The sequence below is a fragment of the Prionailurus viverrinus genome, chromosome B1 (assembly GCF_022837055.1).
Source record: "Prionailurus viverrinus isolate Anna chromosome B1, UM_Priviv_1.0, whole genome shotgun sequence".
Lineage (NCBI taxonomy): Eukaryota > Metazoa > Chordata > Mammalia > Carnivora > Felidae > Prionailurus > Prionailurus viverrinus.
Genome location: NC_062564.1, coordinates 166,874,295 through 166,889,172, shown reverse-complemented (window position 1 = coordinate 166,889,172; position 14,878 = coordinate 166,874,295). Strand labels below are relative to the sequence as shown.

At 36.0% G+C, this 14,878-nt stretch overlaps 2 protein-coding genes across 5 annotated transcripts in view; both read right to left on the bottom strand.

The window, feature by feature from the left end:
- The window catches only part of LOC125164161 (cytochrome c oxidase subunit 7B2, mitochondrial), a 166,022-nt gene extending 164,568 nt beyond the window's left edge, over window positions 1–1,454 (bottom strand). For 3 of the 4 annotated variants that reach the window (XM_047856695.1, XM_047856696.1, XM_047856694.1), the window contains exon 1: window positions 910–1,453. The gene's annotated coding sequence lies outside the window, so the exon portion shown is untranslated. Of the gene's footprint in view, window positions 1–909 lie in introns of all 4 variants that reach the window. The other variant, XM_047856697.1, reaches the window with a different exon arrangement.
- Window positions 1–14,878, bottom strand: part of GABRA4 (gamma-aminobutyric acid type A receptor subunit alpha4) — a 142,982-nt gene that overhangs the window by 58,970 nt on the left and 69,134 nt on the right. The window lies entirely within an intron of this gene.

The window sequence follows — 14,878 nt, the reverse complement described above, 5'->3', positions numbered from 1 at the left end:
GAATGGAGACCCAGTCTGAATCTCAGCAATCAAAAGTCATAGTCAAACTGTATGGAACGATCAAATTCAGAGCCACCTGAAATCAAAAGGTAAGAACAACTTATAAACCTATAGACAAGTCATATGATTCCTAGATTTGTTCTTCCAACACTCCTTCCCTTGACTCTGAAGAGGAGTCAAAACATAAAAGCGGATGAGAATCTGAGACTTTCTGTGCCACCAGCCTAGGCCTGGCCCTAAACATTTCCAGCACGTACAGCTAACACACACACCTAAAAAAGGCTGGTACATGAAAAGGGCTTGCTTTATTACCAAAACTTTGTCTCACACAAGGCTACTTAGAAAAAAATTATATATCCGCGTTTAAGGTCAAGCAGCAGTTAACAGTTTGACTAGGATGCATCGAGTAAGGATGTCTGCACTTCTAGTCCGATTTTTCTTGCTGAGCACCCACCCCCAAAGCTTGCCTGCCTTTACTTACAGCCGAAAGCATGTAGACTTGCCTCCAAACAAATGGGTGTTTACTTTCATACAATCAGCCGCTCCCCAGTGGAAAAAACCGCCATGAGCTGTAACAACCCACTACCACGGAAAATACGTGGTGAGTGCCTAGTCCGGGATCATCAAAGTTTTTAACACCTCCCACTGTAGCCATGCCAGAAGCGTGCCCGAAGCTCTACTCCACGCTTTCCAACAGAGCATTCTTCTTTTTCATTTTCTCTTTACTCCCACTCTGTATCTTGGATGTCGGGGTGTGAGGAGTCTGACATGTAAACGTCTCTCTTTTAGAAATAAAAGTAAAGCGGCAGGAAAACCAAAATATTCTGTTGTAACCGCCGGAAAAAATATTGAAGACCGTGGCTTATAAACTGCAGGCGTACTGACTCGGAACCCCAGCATTCGACTTACCAACGATGCCACAGGCAGCACCCAACCGACTCGGCGACGACGGCGATGATGGCGCAGAGATAAAACCGGTACCTGGGAACCTTACAGCCTGGAGGGCGGAGCTAACTGGGCACTTCCTGTGGGCAGCTCCTCCCTAAGAGGAAAGAAAGAGGCGGGTCACAACACCAACGCTCTCTTTCCAAATTGACCAATCAGACCACGAGAAGAAGTAAAAAAGCGCATGGTGAAGCGTGTTGTTCTTCTATATGTCCTTCCGTAGTACAGCAAACGGTTTGTGAGTTAAGTGTTCCTGCTCCTCAGTGTAATGCAGTCTCTCTTGCACAGGATTTAACTTGCACGTCACAGCAACCTTTTGGAAAGCTCAATGGTTCTCTCGGTGACATCTTCATCCCACTGGGTCACTAGGGAACTTTGAGATTACCTGTAACCTCAAAGCGAGCTACAAGTTGGCTGTGTATCTCACCTCTCCTAAAGATGCCAGGTTATTAATTATGGTAACCACATAATATATTGTCCAAACTAGGACACTTAAAAAGGAGAAAAGATTAATTAAAATTATAAGTTTTGGGCGCGTCTGAGTGGTTCAGTCAGTTAAGAAAGGAACTCTGGATCTCCACACACACCCCCCCCGCCCCAGGCCAGTGAGGACCCTGCTTGGGAATCTTTCTCCCTCCCTTTGTAGTTACATCTAATCGCATATATTTTGTTTTGTTCATTCACAGAGCTTAATCTCAGAAGTTAGAAGGGACACATTGTGCTTAACACTCTTCTTTTCTCATAACTCTGTCTCCTATATCTCTGAATAGTCACTGCTACACCCCACTTCTTAGTTTTGATCCCACCCAGAAATCCAAGTTGGAAAGAAGGGGAGATTAGATCACTCAAAAGAAGATTTTGTCAGTTGCCACATTGGTTCTTTTCTCCATAATAGAATATGATGAAAAATTAAACTCAAGAAGAACAGCAGTGAAGGGGAAAACCTGAGAGGCACATGGTATAGGTTTCAGGGAGTCGTTTATGGAGACTTTTGGAGGCAAAAGATATGGAGGTGGACAGTGGAATATGGGAAATGGATAGGACATAAAAGTGTTTAAGAAGTGTTTATTTGTTGGGGCGCCTGGGTGGCTCAGTCGGTTAAGCGGCCGACTTCGGCTCAGGTCACGATCTCATGGTCCATGAGTTCGAGCCCCGCATCAGGCTCTGGGCTGATGGCTCAGAGCCTGGAGCCTGCTTCCGATTCTGTGTCTCCCTCTCTCTCTGCCCCTCCCCCGTTCATGCTCTGTCTCTCTCTGTCTCAAAAATAGATAAAAAACATTTAAAAAAAATTAAAAAGAAGTGTTTATTTGTATTATATTAATATACTTCATAGTGTTTACATTAATCATCTACCTGGAAGTTGACTTTTTATTGTTGTGTTATGATTCTATGACCACTATACTGTAACCCTCTGATTTAAACAGGATAAAAATAGAACCAATGGAATTTAGGATAAAATTTCATAAAATCATATGTCCTGATCAAAAAATGGTTCAAGTTTAAAATAATTTTCTAGCTACATTAGCACCTATAAGATGTGTTTATGATACTGGGCTACACATCCCTATAACTTGACCATCTTCATGATTCTTTGAGAGGCTCTACTTCATGTTTCCTGGCAAGTTTTTGGTTTTCTTTTTTCATTTAAACTAATGGTTTGCAAGTTATTTGACAGAACTGACATCTCCATTTATTTATATCTTAAGAACTTCTCATTTATATAGATTCTCTAAAGTTGTGAAATTGCACCCCCAAAACTAAAATTTTCCTTGTTTCAAATTTCTACTTAATTGGTTAACCAAAGGGACAGTTAAGGGGATGGTGTCAAATTAGCAGGATATAATATCTTCATTGTCACAATCCCAAAACTCATAGTCCCTTTACTTAATTGTGTTGCTATCTTTAGCTAAGGATTAGGAAGAAGCTGCTTTGCCCGGGTAATTCTTTTCCCTGGAACCTGAATGACCTCTAATTTTTACACCCTGCTGACAGAAACATATGTGACCCAGTTTTCTCAGAGTCTTGTTTCATGTGTTATAAATGTAGAGATATGTAATCTCTATAGCTTTTATTAAAAGATAAATGATTCTTCTCCTATATCCTCTTCTCAGGATGGGTGTTTGACTTTTAGGTTGTAACAGTGGACACAACAGCACACCAAATGACACAGACGAAAGGGAAATAATAGCTTCAACCATTTTTCATAAGCTGAAACTCTGTGCTGACTATAAAGCTACTTACTCAAAGACCTTTTTGTAAATATCACAATGTGGACAATCTAGGGCCAATATATCCAAATTCCACAGTGGTTTTCTACCACCAAAAGGCATGAAATGTCGACATTCATTAAATAGACCACTAGTAATGTTAATACAAGTGCAGATTAAAGATGACTACAATTCTTCGATATTCCTCCTATTGAGAGGTAAGGTCTATGTTACCTCTGCTTGAATCTGAGAGGATTCTGCAACTACTCTGACCTATAGAATATGGTGCCAGTGCCGTATTTCTGCCAATTTGTAGCATGGTCATTAAAAGACGTACTATTTCCACTTCCTATCTCTTGAAATGCTTACTCTGGGAAAATCCAGCTGCCCTATAAGAAATCGGACCTATGAAACTTCATGTCATGAGAAAGCCCAAGATAGCCACATAAAGAGAGAAATCCTCAAGTAGCCACCATGGTCATGGCCCTCTCAGTCCTGACATCAGGCCTGTGGGTGAAATCACGTTCCTATGCCTCCATTGTCACCTGCTAATTGACTGCAACTGCATAAGAGAGTCCAAGGGCAAGCCACTCAGATGAGTCAACAGAACAATTAATAAATAAATAAATACATACATAAATACATAAATAAATAAATAGTTGTTTTAAGCCACCAAAATTTGAGGAAGTTTGTTAAGCAGCAATAGATAACTGGGATAACACCCAACGTTAATTGAGCACTTAACTATGTGCCAGGTACTTTCAAAACATATTCACATGAATCAATTAACTTAAATATTAAAACCACTCGAGATAATTATCCTTATTTGACTAGTGAGAAAACTGAGCAGCGAGATTAAATAATAGTGCCCAACGTCAGAGATTATTAAAATGCCATATGAATCTAGAGTCCCTGGACCACCAATCTCTCCTAACCTAACCTTTCAGTAGTAAGTGAGGCACTATATAGTCATCTTACATGTCTCAGTTTGTAGTCTCCCATTTACAGTATCATGTGTTTGCCTGCCTAACCTAATAATTTATGCCCACATCCATTAAACTCATCAAAAATATTTTCAGCTTCATCATATCAGATGGCAAGGTGTATTAAAACTATGAAGACACTATAAAGAAAGATTAAATTTGAAAGTAAAATCAATACCATTAATACAAAAATATATCTATATCATATACATATGATTTGATCACTTACATAATATCAGACAGCCTTCTTCCATCAAAAGAGAACAATTAAGAAATACTGTTAAAAAAGATTCAACTTGTATATAATCTCCTAGCCATACAATATTGCCAGCATGTATAATGTAGTTTTAAGAGTAACAATGGGAACATGGGAGTGGCTCAGTCGGTTAAGTGTCCAACTTTGGCTCAGGTCATGATCTCATGGTTCATGAGCCTGAGCCCCGTGTCGGGCTCTGGACTGACAGCTCAGAGTCTGGAGCCTGTTCAGATTCTGTGTCTCCATCTCATTCTCTGCCGCTCCCCCCACTCGCACTCTCTCTCTAAAATAAATAAACATTAAAAAAAAGTTTGAGGGGCGCCTGGGTGGCGCAGTCGGTTAAGTGTCCGACTTCAGCCAGGTCACGATCTCGCGGTCCATGAGTTCGAGCCCCGCGTCAGGCTCTGGGCTGATGGCTCAGAGCCTGGAGCCTGTTTCCGATTCTGTGTCTCCCTCTCTCTCTGCCCCTCCCCCGTTCATGCTCTGTCTCTCTCTGTCCCAAAAATAAATAAACGTTGAAAAAAAAATTAAAAAAAAAAAAGTTTGAGAGTAATAATGAAACATCAAAGGTAAAATAAAATACTAGATTACACATAATCCGTTTATAGCCAGGAATAGTTAGGAATTCCCAAAGAGGAAGGCATGTTAATATGAAGGATACAAAATTAAAAAGGTTAAAGTTGCTTTGACACACGTTATATCTTCAGACCATTTCTGCTCTTACTCTCTTTTTCCTTCCACAGCTTCCTTTCTATTTTGCAATTATTCTCAGGTAACAATATAAAGATCAATTTGTATTCAAAGAAAGTCATTTCTTACCAATCAGGCATCAGATAAGAGAAATGGTATTAGTATTGTATTTATATCCACAAACCAACAACACTCAATAAGGCTAGTTAGAACAGCAGCGGCAGTTAGTGTGCACAGTAGTATTATACTAAGTATCTGTGTTTCTGTGAAAACAATTCAGAAACGAGGACAACAAGTTTAAATATATTTCACATTATATTAATTAAAAAAGACTCATTATTCTGTCCTCTCCATTATCTAAACTTGATTTCTGTGCCCCAAGGTTAACTTTCAGTTGTACAAGACTTGAAAATTGATCTAGAAACAGTGGAATAGCATCCCAGCCTTTTAAAGTGTGTCATTTCCTTGTACTCCCGGCCAACTTTAAAATCCATTGTGGAACTTTGTTCAAACTACTTTTTACCTGTGTTTCACTGTTTCTCACTGTTTCTCACCCTTTTACCTGCTTGATCCCATACTTTTGCTCCTGCTCGCACTACAGAGAGGAGTTTGGTACCTGGTAGCATGCCATTAGCAATGCACTACTATACTATTACTAAAATAAAGTTTTCATAGAACAACAATGTAATGTCAATTATGAAACCAGTGGAACCAATTCTATCCTACAATTACTTATCTGAGCTCTTATTTCAAAACCATTTGTATTGTCTGAGGAAGGCATGTTTTATAATTCAAAGCATGATCATTGTCAAAGAATGACAAATGTATTTGAGCACTTAAATGACAAACAAAAATTCTCAGGGGTATAAAGAGGAGTTTTTAACCATGATGCACAGTGTGAAATTGATCCTTTTTATTTTCCATATATATTCTCTTACCAAGTGGTATGTGAGGAAAAGACAGGCAAGTTACATTTGTTATTTAAGAAAGTTAGAGCTGTATTTGTTAAAGTTAAAGTTATATTTGTTATTTAAGAAAAAGAAGATATACAATCTTACAACTTTGAAATATATACATTTGAATCCCTCTCCCATTTCCGTGAAGTAAATATCAGAATTATGATTATAGAGCTATCATAATACCTTTAGTTGAGAGCAGTAAAAACTGTTGTTTTGGCCGCAGTACACAATCTTAAATTGAAATTCTATGAAGTAATTTGTTTTGCTTGCTTCTTTTAAATAATTAAGTATTATTTTTATCAAGATGCATGAATAAACTGAAAGCTACTGCTGGCATACTGTTGGCATCCTCTTTGGCAATCAACTAAATTCAAATTACCCAGTAAACTAAACCTACAAATTGACAAACACTATGTTAGGAACCTCAGTTTGTCAGAAGACAATGGGCTTATTGGTTTTAATCTTGTCATACTTACAAGATAAAACTGTAAACTTTTGATCCGGGAGCCTGGCCTATTCATTTTTTGCCCAAATATAATCAATACATATTTTTATTTATTTTACAAATAAAAAATGGATCTGTTATCAAAAATTGTAATTTAATATGAAACATACTATAAAAGACTAAGTAGGAGAAATGGATTAATTCCACTAAGAAGAATCAGAGATGGCCTCCGTTAGTGGAAATATTAGTGCTGTGGTTTATAGGAGGTTGTTAACAAGGGCAGGAAAAAGGCAATCGAGGAAAAGGATTTAGCTTGAAAAGGCACAAAGGGAATTTCAGAGAATGTTTGTTTAGAGAATTTCATATAGTCCTGGGTGGCTAGATCAAAAAACAGGTAGAAGGAGAGGATGAAGGTGACATTAGAGTTGGGTCGTTTTAGGCCCTGAATGTCATGGTAAGGAATTCCCTTTTTGTCCCAAAGGTGATGGGAGCCAATAGAGACGCTAAGGCAAGTGTGAAATGAACAGAAATAGCCTGACATCTGCATGTAAAATGGGCAGGGCTGAAGGGATGAGCCCAAGGAGCTAGAAATAAGGCCACCACTTGAGCAGAAATGCAAGGAGTAGTTGCATAATGAAAAATGAATTAGGTATCATTCAACCTTTATGAGGAATGCCAGCATTTTAAGTCTGCTCTTTGAGGGAGTATTTGAATAATTCAGTTAGCACAATCTCTACAGGGCATTTTCAATTCTATGTATGGTTTATTCTTAGAGTGGCCAGAGGTATTATTCTATTCACAATGCAACCTTTTCCAAAATAAAGAGTAATAGCTTTTTACCTCATATTTGCTTTTCTACTAAAAGAAACATTAGACTTAGTCTTACTTGTGAGTGAAAAAAATATTGTTCTCATTTATGTTAGAGTGTTTTATATTGTACAATGTATTGGTTAGAAAAGTATATACTTGAAAATATGCAAAAATGGAATTATGCCTTTACCTTTCCCATTTTGCATGCAGAAGAAAGGGGATTTTTGTTCTCTCCATGGCACTGCTAGGGATACCATAAACTACAAGGGAAGGAGTTTTGATATCATACTATATTATGTTTACACTATGGACTAGTAGGGAAAATGCAGGAAACTGAAGTCAAGGAAGAAATAGAAATGTATCAGAATGCTGGAGTAATGTGCCAATGGAGATATCTTCCCCTGTTAAAAGTACACATGTATCAGTCTGTTTAGTTTTCAAGTGATAAATGCACGTGGGGCATCTTGACAATAATATTATTCCACAAGCAGACATATGGTCCTTACTTAATAAATAATGCCACTGATTAGCATTTATCTTAACACTAATGATACAAATTCATGAATCCATTTGCCTAGAATACCAAGCTGATGAGTGTTACCCTGAAGAGTTTTCCAATGAGAACATTAGCCAAACCAATGTGAAATAGATGACAATATTTGACATTTTCCAGAATAAAAAGAGAGGGATAGCATCTAAGTACTCACATGAGGGGTGTAGACTTGACTTCAAGAAATCATGCTAGAATATAGGTAAGACTTTCATGTCATATTTCTTGTGAGAGAAATTAATTTTCAGAATGCACAGGGGGTGATAATATAGGTTAGGAAACATGGCAACCAAGTTCATGATTACTGAAATACCCCAGTGTTTTTCATAATCAAGCAGCCAGGAGTGATCTCCAGCTTCCAATTAGTCAGAAAGAAAATTAACTCTCAACTATTCTGTTTCAAAAATGAACTGTGTAGAAATTATTCACAAAGGATAAGAACGAATTAAATTAGGATAATTTAAACAATTGAAGTAATCCATCTTGAAAAGTAATAATACCTCTATGTGTTCCATTAATTTATTTGTCCTATATCTCTATTTATATTTGTGTTTGAGAATAGTTCTGTCTGATTTTGACTTCCTCTTCCTTCTACATTATTTTATATTCTCTATTATCAGTATTGAATATTATAAAATAATATTATGTTGAAAATAAAAGGCAGGCACTTTCTATCTAGTGTTCAGTTCCATTGGAAACAGGATCTGGTGCTCAGTGTGATCTATGGGGGGGAAAAAGCATTGCACAAATCACTACACAACAAAGGTGCTACACACTTTAAATATTAAAATTTTAATAGAAATGGTCTCCTAGGAGTAGAGAATTCCCTTTAGATTTGGCTGATAGAACACCAGAGACTATGTGGTTTAAACAACAGAAATGTATTTCTCACAGTTCCAAAGCTGGAAGTCCCAAGATCCGGGAGCCAGCACAGTCAAGTTCTTCCAGGCTGCAGACAACTTCTCAGTGTATCTTCACATGGCAGAGAGCAGAGAGAGGAAGCAGGCTCGAGTGACTCTTATAAAGACATGAGTCCTATTCATGAGGACTCCACCCTCATGACCTCATCTCATCCTGATTACCTCCCAGAGGCCCTATTTCCTAATACCATCATATGGGGACAGGGTTCAACATATGCAATGCTGGAGAGACACGAACATTCAGTCCATAAATGAACAAATACAGTTAAATATAGAAGGGATTTAATTACTATGTCATAAAAGCGAACAACAACAAAAGAATACTACATGTACTATGTATTTTATTAGTTATGTATCCATACAGGAATGTGTGTGTCTTTGTATGTGTTGTGGAAAATCTGTGGTCCTTTTTTTCTCTCAGGTGCGTTCTCTTTTTTAAACAATACAAATCGAAAAGCCTAAATTTTTCTTCAGAACAAGGAGGGTTACATTCAAAATATTTCATGATACATTATAAAATATAAAAACAAAACTAAAACTTTCATTAAGAGCATCAGAGTGTTCAAAGCATTTCATCTCATCAAAATAATTACACCTATTAGTCTGAGCTAGATATTGAAAAGCATAAGCTCACTTATTTTTGTAAGTTAACCTCATTCAGTTTCTTAGAAATTTACTTTGGTCTCACGAGTTAGAATTAAGTCATAGATTGCTATACTGTATTCATTTGGATGCATCAGAATAAAAATGACATGTAGGTACATTTGATCTCCCTTTAATCAATCAAAACCACATATGTGAGCTTTTTATTACACCACATCAGATATCATGGGCCCTGTAACTTTTCTTCAGGTCCATATCACCCACAAGTAATTTTCCTGACCATGAAAACTTGAGAAAACTATAATCGAGACAACGGTATCGGTCACACAGGGAATTAGAGGTAAGTGAAACTAGGAATATTCACGAATGAGGGAATATCATGTCCAAAACAATACTGTGGCCAATTTAAAAAAAAGTATATTTATGTACAGAAAAAAGTTCTTAAAGCAAAAAACAATTCCAAAGATATTCATGTTTATTGTTTTAAATTTAAATAGAAAAAAATGCATTAGATACAATGTTTGCATTTTAATGATCCCAGAGTTTAGCTCCAACATAGTTATCTTAAAATATAAGTATCTATGATCAAATTTTATAGAAATTTAAATGCTTATTCTTTTAAATACTCATCCTCTAGTGGAAAATCAAAACCTGAATTATTCCAGAATATTACGCTCACATATCAATTTTGTTTTAACAAGCAAAGGAGGTTTATTACCATGAATAGTTAAGTTTAGCTTTGAGAAGCAAGAGAAGTTTGCTTTAAGGTCATTAAAAATCATTTCTGGGGCGTCTGGGTGGCTCAGCCAGTTGGGCCTCCAACTTCAGCTCAGGTCATGATCTCACAGTTTGCGAGTTCAAGCCCTGTGTTGGGCTCTGTGCTGACAGCTCAGAGCCTGGAGCCTGCTTTGGATTCTGTGTCTCCCTCTCTCTCTGCCCCTTCCCTGCTCATGCTCTGGCTCTCTCTTTCTCAAAAATAAACATTAAAAAAAAAATAATTTCCTAATGAATTATTTTAAAATACAAAGCCAATATTTCCCTCTTTTTAAAACAAATGTGTAAAAATCTGGGGATTAAAGAGTATACATATCATGATGAAAAAATAAATAAAATGATAAAAAAAACAAATTTGCAAAAATAAAATCATAATGACTATGTAATACTCTTACATAAAATAAAATCATCAATTTCACGGGTCAAATGTGATTTCTATAAGCTCAAAAAGTGTGTACTTTGTAAGAAAACTGTCTTCCCATGTAATCAAAACACCTGTATCTCTTGACAAATTTTAAACTGTTTAAACTATCACACTTTATTATTTGCTATTCTGATTGAGCAAGAATAATGAAGCTCAAAGGATAACAAATTTAGTTTTCATGATATGATAAAATATGCATTATTATTTTTCTATACTCCCAGAATGAGGAATACTTTTAATTGTGCAACTACACAATTTAAAATTATTCAAAGAGCAAGCAGATAAGATTTTTTTTCCTGTTTGTGCAACACTACAATTGAAAAACCAAACAGAGTATTTTTTTCTTCTTCAGTTCTCAACATTTTTAACATAACATTGTTAAGGATCTTTCATCATTAAAGAATAAACAAGCGGACAATTTAACCTCCTGCTTACTATGTCCATTCAATGTCTTATAGCATCAAGTATGACTTTACCTGAAGACTAGATTTTGATTCATTTTCCAATAAAACTCCCTTAAAGTTATAAAACTCTATCTCATCAACCAACAATAATTTTACATATCTAGAAATATGAAAGTTCTGATTGATTGTATATTTGAACTAGAAAACGGTATACATAATCAGTAAAATGAAAACATACATGTTCCACTTTATCAGCACACATCCGCATGGATGGAATACCGCATACTGCTCACAAATACAAAAGAGTAAAAGAGAATATGTCAGTCAAAGGTTAACTGCAATAATATTTATTTCTTACTATTATGATTTCCTTTCCCTCCCTTAAAAGGAAGTGTTTTCTATTGACTGTGTTATCACAGATTTAATCCAGGTTTCTTATCTGATTCCAGTGACACCTGATATACAAAAGGGGAAAACCACAGAGCTCTGGTTGTCAGCCAAAAAATATCAGTAAAAGACACTCTGGTCAACCCTGGCCTAATGGAAATATAAATGATAGATGATGATTCAGTTTAAGATGGTGAAATAAAAGCATTTATAATTTACTGCTCTCCGATGAAATACTTCCAAAAATAACATAAATAATAAAAAAAATGAAAAAAAAGAAAATGAAACCACATGTGTAATTATAAGTAATTGGCAACAAATTATGATAAATAGCTTTCAAACAGGGACATATTTTGCACTAACAGGAGAAAAGACGTTCACTGGCACATATCTTGGATAGAATGTAGATTACACAAAGTGTCATAGTTCTGAGACATTCTTCAAAGACTGTTTGAAGCCTCCGTGAGATGGAAAGTGGACAGGCAAGAGAAAAACAAAATCTGTCTCCAGAGAATTCCAATTATGTATCTCCAAATGGTGGAATATGGGGATAAGGAAAAAAATGCTGACAGACTACATTTGATAGTTGTGAAACAGCCTGCTGGATAATCCAGACGACTAGCATTTAAGTGTGAGATGGGAGGGAGAGGAGACAATCACTAGAGGGCTAACAACACAGAGAAAGTAAAACTGAGGGAGTTTTGCATTGTGAGCCACGTGGAGCACCGAATGTCAAAAATAGAGAAAAATATGGTCCCTGGGCAGAAACTAAAACAGATTTGGGGAGGTGGGCTTGAAACCTGAAACTTAAATAGCTACTGTGGGCTGCTCTGATTCATTCTCCCACCACTGCCCACATAGAGTTCAGTAAATAGCTGGCTTCATTCAGTGATTAATAGAAAGAAATCAGCCTGAAACATAGGCAAAGGAAGCAAAAACGCAATGAAAAAGCAAAGGAAGTTCATACCAGAGACCATTTTTTTTTTTTCAGGAAACAGAGGAAAAGTTTATATAAGTACTTATTTATAGTCTCAAATAAATTATAGGCATGATCTCATTAATATTAGAGTGAAAAGCTCAAAGAAAAGATACATTTTAATAGATTGTAAAGTAGTAGAAAGAAATGAAAAAATGAAATGGCACAGACCAAGAAAGCAATGGAAAAAATAAAACCATTATGAGGTTAAAAATTACCTAAGAGGTCACAAAATAGAATAAACACAACTGAATACTCACTTGGGTTAGGGTTGACAAAAGTTGACAACAAATTTAAAAATTCAAAATTGATGATAAAGAATATTATAAATAGTTATACAGGCAAAAGAGATTTAACACAATTAGCATTTGGAAAGAAAAATTACTTAGACACACTATAGGATAAAAACTTTCCTGAAATAAAGACTGAAATGTGGAATAAAAAGACATGTGTTGCTTGATTCAACACTAAGTTTCAACAACCTCTCCAGTTTTACCCTAGTTTTTTCCATCTTATATTTAGATAACATAAATTTAATGGTTTTTAAATTATTTAACAACTTTCACATGTGAAATACTTGACTCCTAAATTTATGAAGTTCTGTCTTTTGATCACTCTATTCTTCTATACAAACACGTATCTCTACAGAAGTAGCTGGCATGATATTCATGAAATATTAACACTTTCTTGGTGGTGGAAATGTTGAGACTGTACATTTCTGCAATGCCTGCCTTCACTTTTAACAATTATGTATCATTTCCACAAATGACAATGAAGTCATTGGGATTTAAAAAAAGAAATGGAATGCAAAGATGAACTGAGAGAGAAAAGAAAAATGAGACTTCTCAATTCTTGTACTATTGCCAGATTCATGGCCCTTCCTTCCACAGCTCGTACAGCAATCAAGTGATTTCTCTAAAATAGAAGCCTGGCATATTCATTTTCATCTTATTATACTGCAAGATTTTCAATAAATTGCCACTAATCCAGGATCAAACCCGATCTGTTTAATTTACACAAAACTCTCTAATCCAGTCCCAACAGGTCTTTCCTACATGAGCATCTTTCACTTCCCTTAATTCACCTTCTTCCTACTACCTGGAACCACTTGTGGTAAGAGTTCCTCATGTTTCAGGTGGTGGGAAAAAATGTGCTGTTTGTTTGTTTGTTTGTTTGTAGAAGTAGGCAAAGGGGCTGGAACTCCAAATTTTTCCACACAATTCAGTTCAATATCATCTCTGTGAAGCCTTCCCTGCCATCACTCTTTTTTCCACACTATAAACCAAGTTAAAAAATTATGTGCATCCTTTTCCACCCTCTGTATCAGCACCATGCTGCACAATAGTAAAGCCTGATGCAAAAGAAAAAAAATATTAATACTGATCCTATATTTATTTAAAATTTGGGTATTTTGTTAATCATAGGTTTTTGCATCAAGTTTGATTTTTTTAAATACTCTTTCAAAATATCATTTATCCTGATTACTGATTTCTATATATTTTTTGTTTCAGGTGAGGGCTCACGCATATCACCCTAGTTTTAGCCTCTATACTACTGAAGCACTTACTACAATCCATAGCTACTCATCTACACATCTATTATCACTACCAGACTGGGACCACATAAAAGGAAAGGAACCAGTTTCATTTCTCTATGTATATCTAAAAATCAGCACAGTCCCTAAAATGGAGCAGGAACCCATTTAGCAAAGATGAATAACAACCCAGAAAAGAGAAATGACCATTTTTTTTTTAGTTTTTAAGAGTAAAATCTTCCACAGAGAAGAAAATATCTAATCTAAATGGAGAGGGGTTTGTTTGTTTGTTTGTTTGTTTTGTTTTTTTTTCTTTTTTTAAGGTCAGGGAACTGTCGTTTAATTCAAGTCATGAACTTGGAGTAATTAAGCAGTGAAACCAAATCAGTTTCTTTTCCCCCATAAACATCTATTTGTGGCACAAAGTATTGAGTGTACCTATTCTAATATATTGAGTGTAATCCATTCTAAGAATATGCCTGTATTTAGTGTACTATGAGAAGCAGAAAATATTAAAATTAAAAGAAAGCTTAGATATTATTTAATCCTCCCATTCTCTTATACATAAGGAATCAAGCCTAGCAAGGTTAAGTGACTCGTTTAAAACCACAATAGAGTCAGAACTTGAAATTAGGTCATCCATTTCTCCACCTGGTGTTTTTTCACTGGAGGTTTTTTTCACAAATCTAGAAGAGGGGACCATTGGAAAATGGGAGAATGGGGAGTGGGTATTTTTTTCTAGGTCAGGCAGAATTGACCAGTTCATGGGTAAAATAAGTCACAAGCAAATATCATACTTACTGCTTGAACCATGGTCACTGCTAAGGTGATGTGGTTGAAAAATGACCTTTCAAAGTTAATTCCAGTCCCTTGCTGTAGTCTTTGTCACTGGCTTCTCTATGATTCATTTCCATCGGTAAGAGAGTGACTCTACTTTCTGCCTACTCTAATTCAAGGTTTGTGGGGTCCGATTTAAAATATACACTGCTCGGGGCGCCTGGGTGGTGCAGT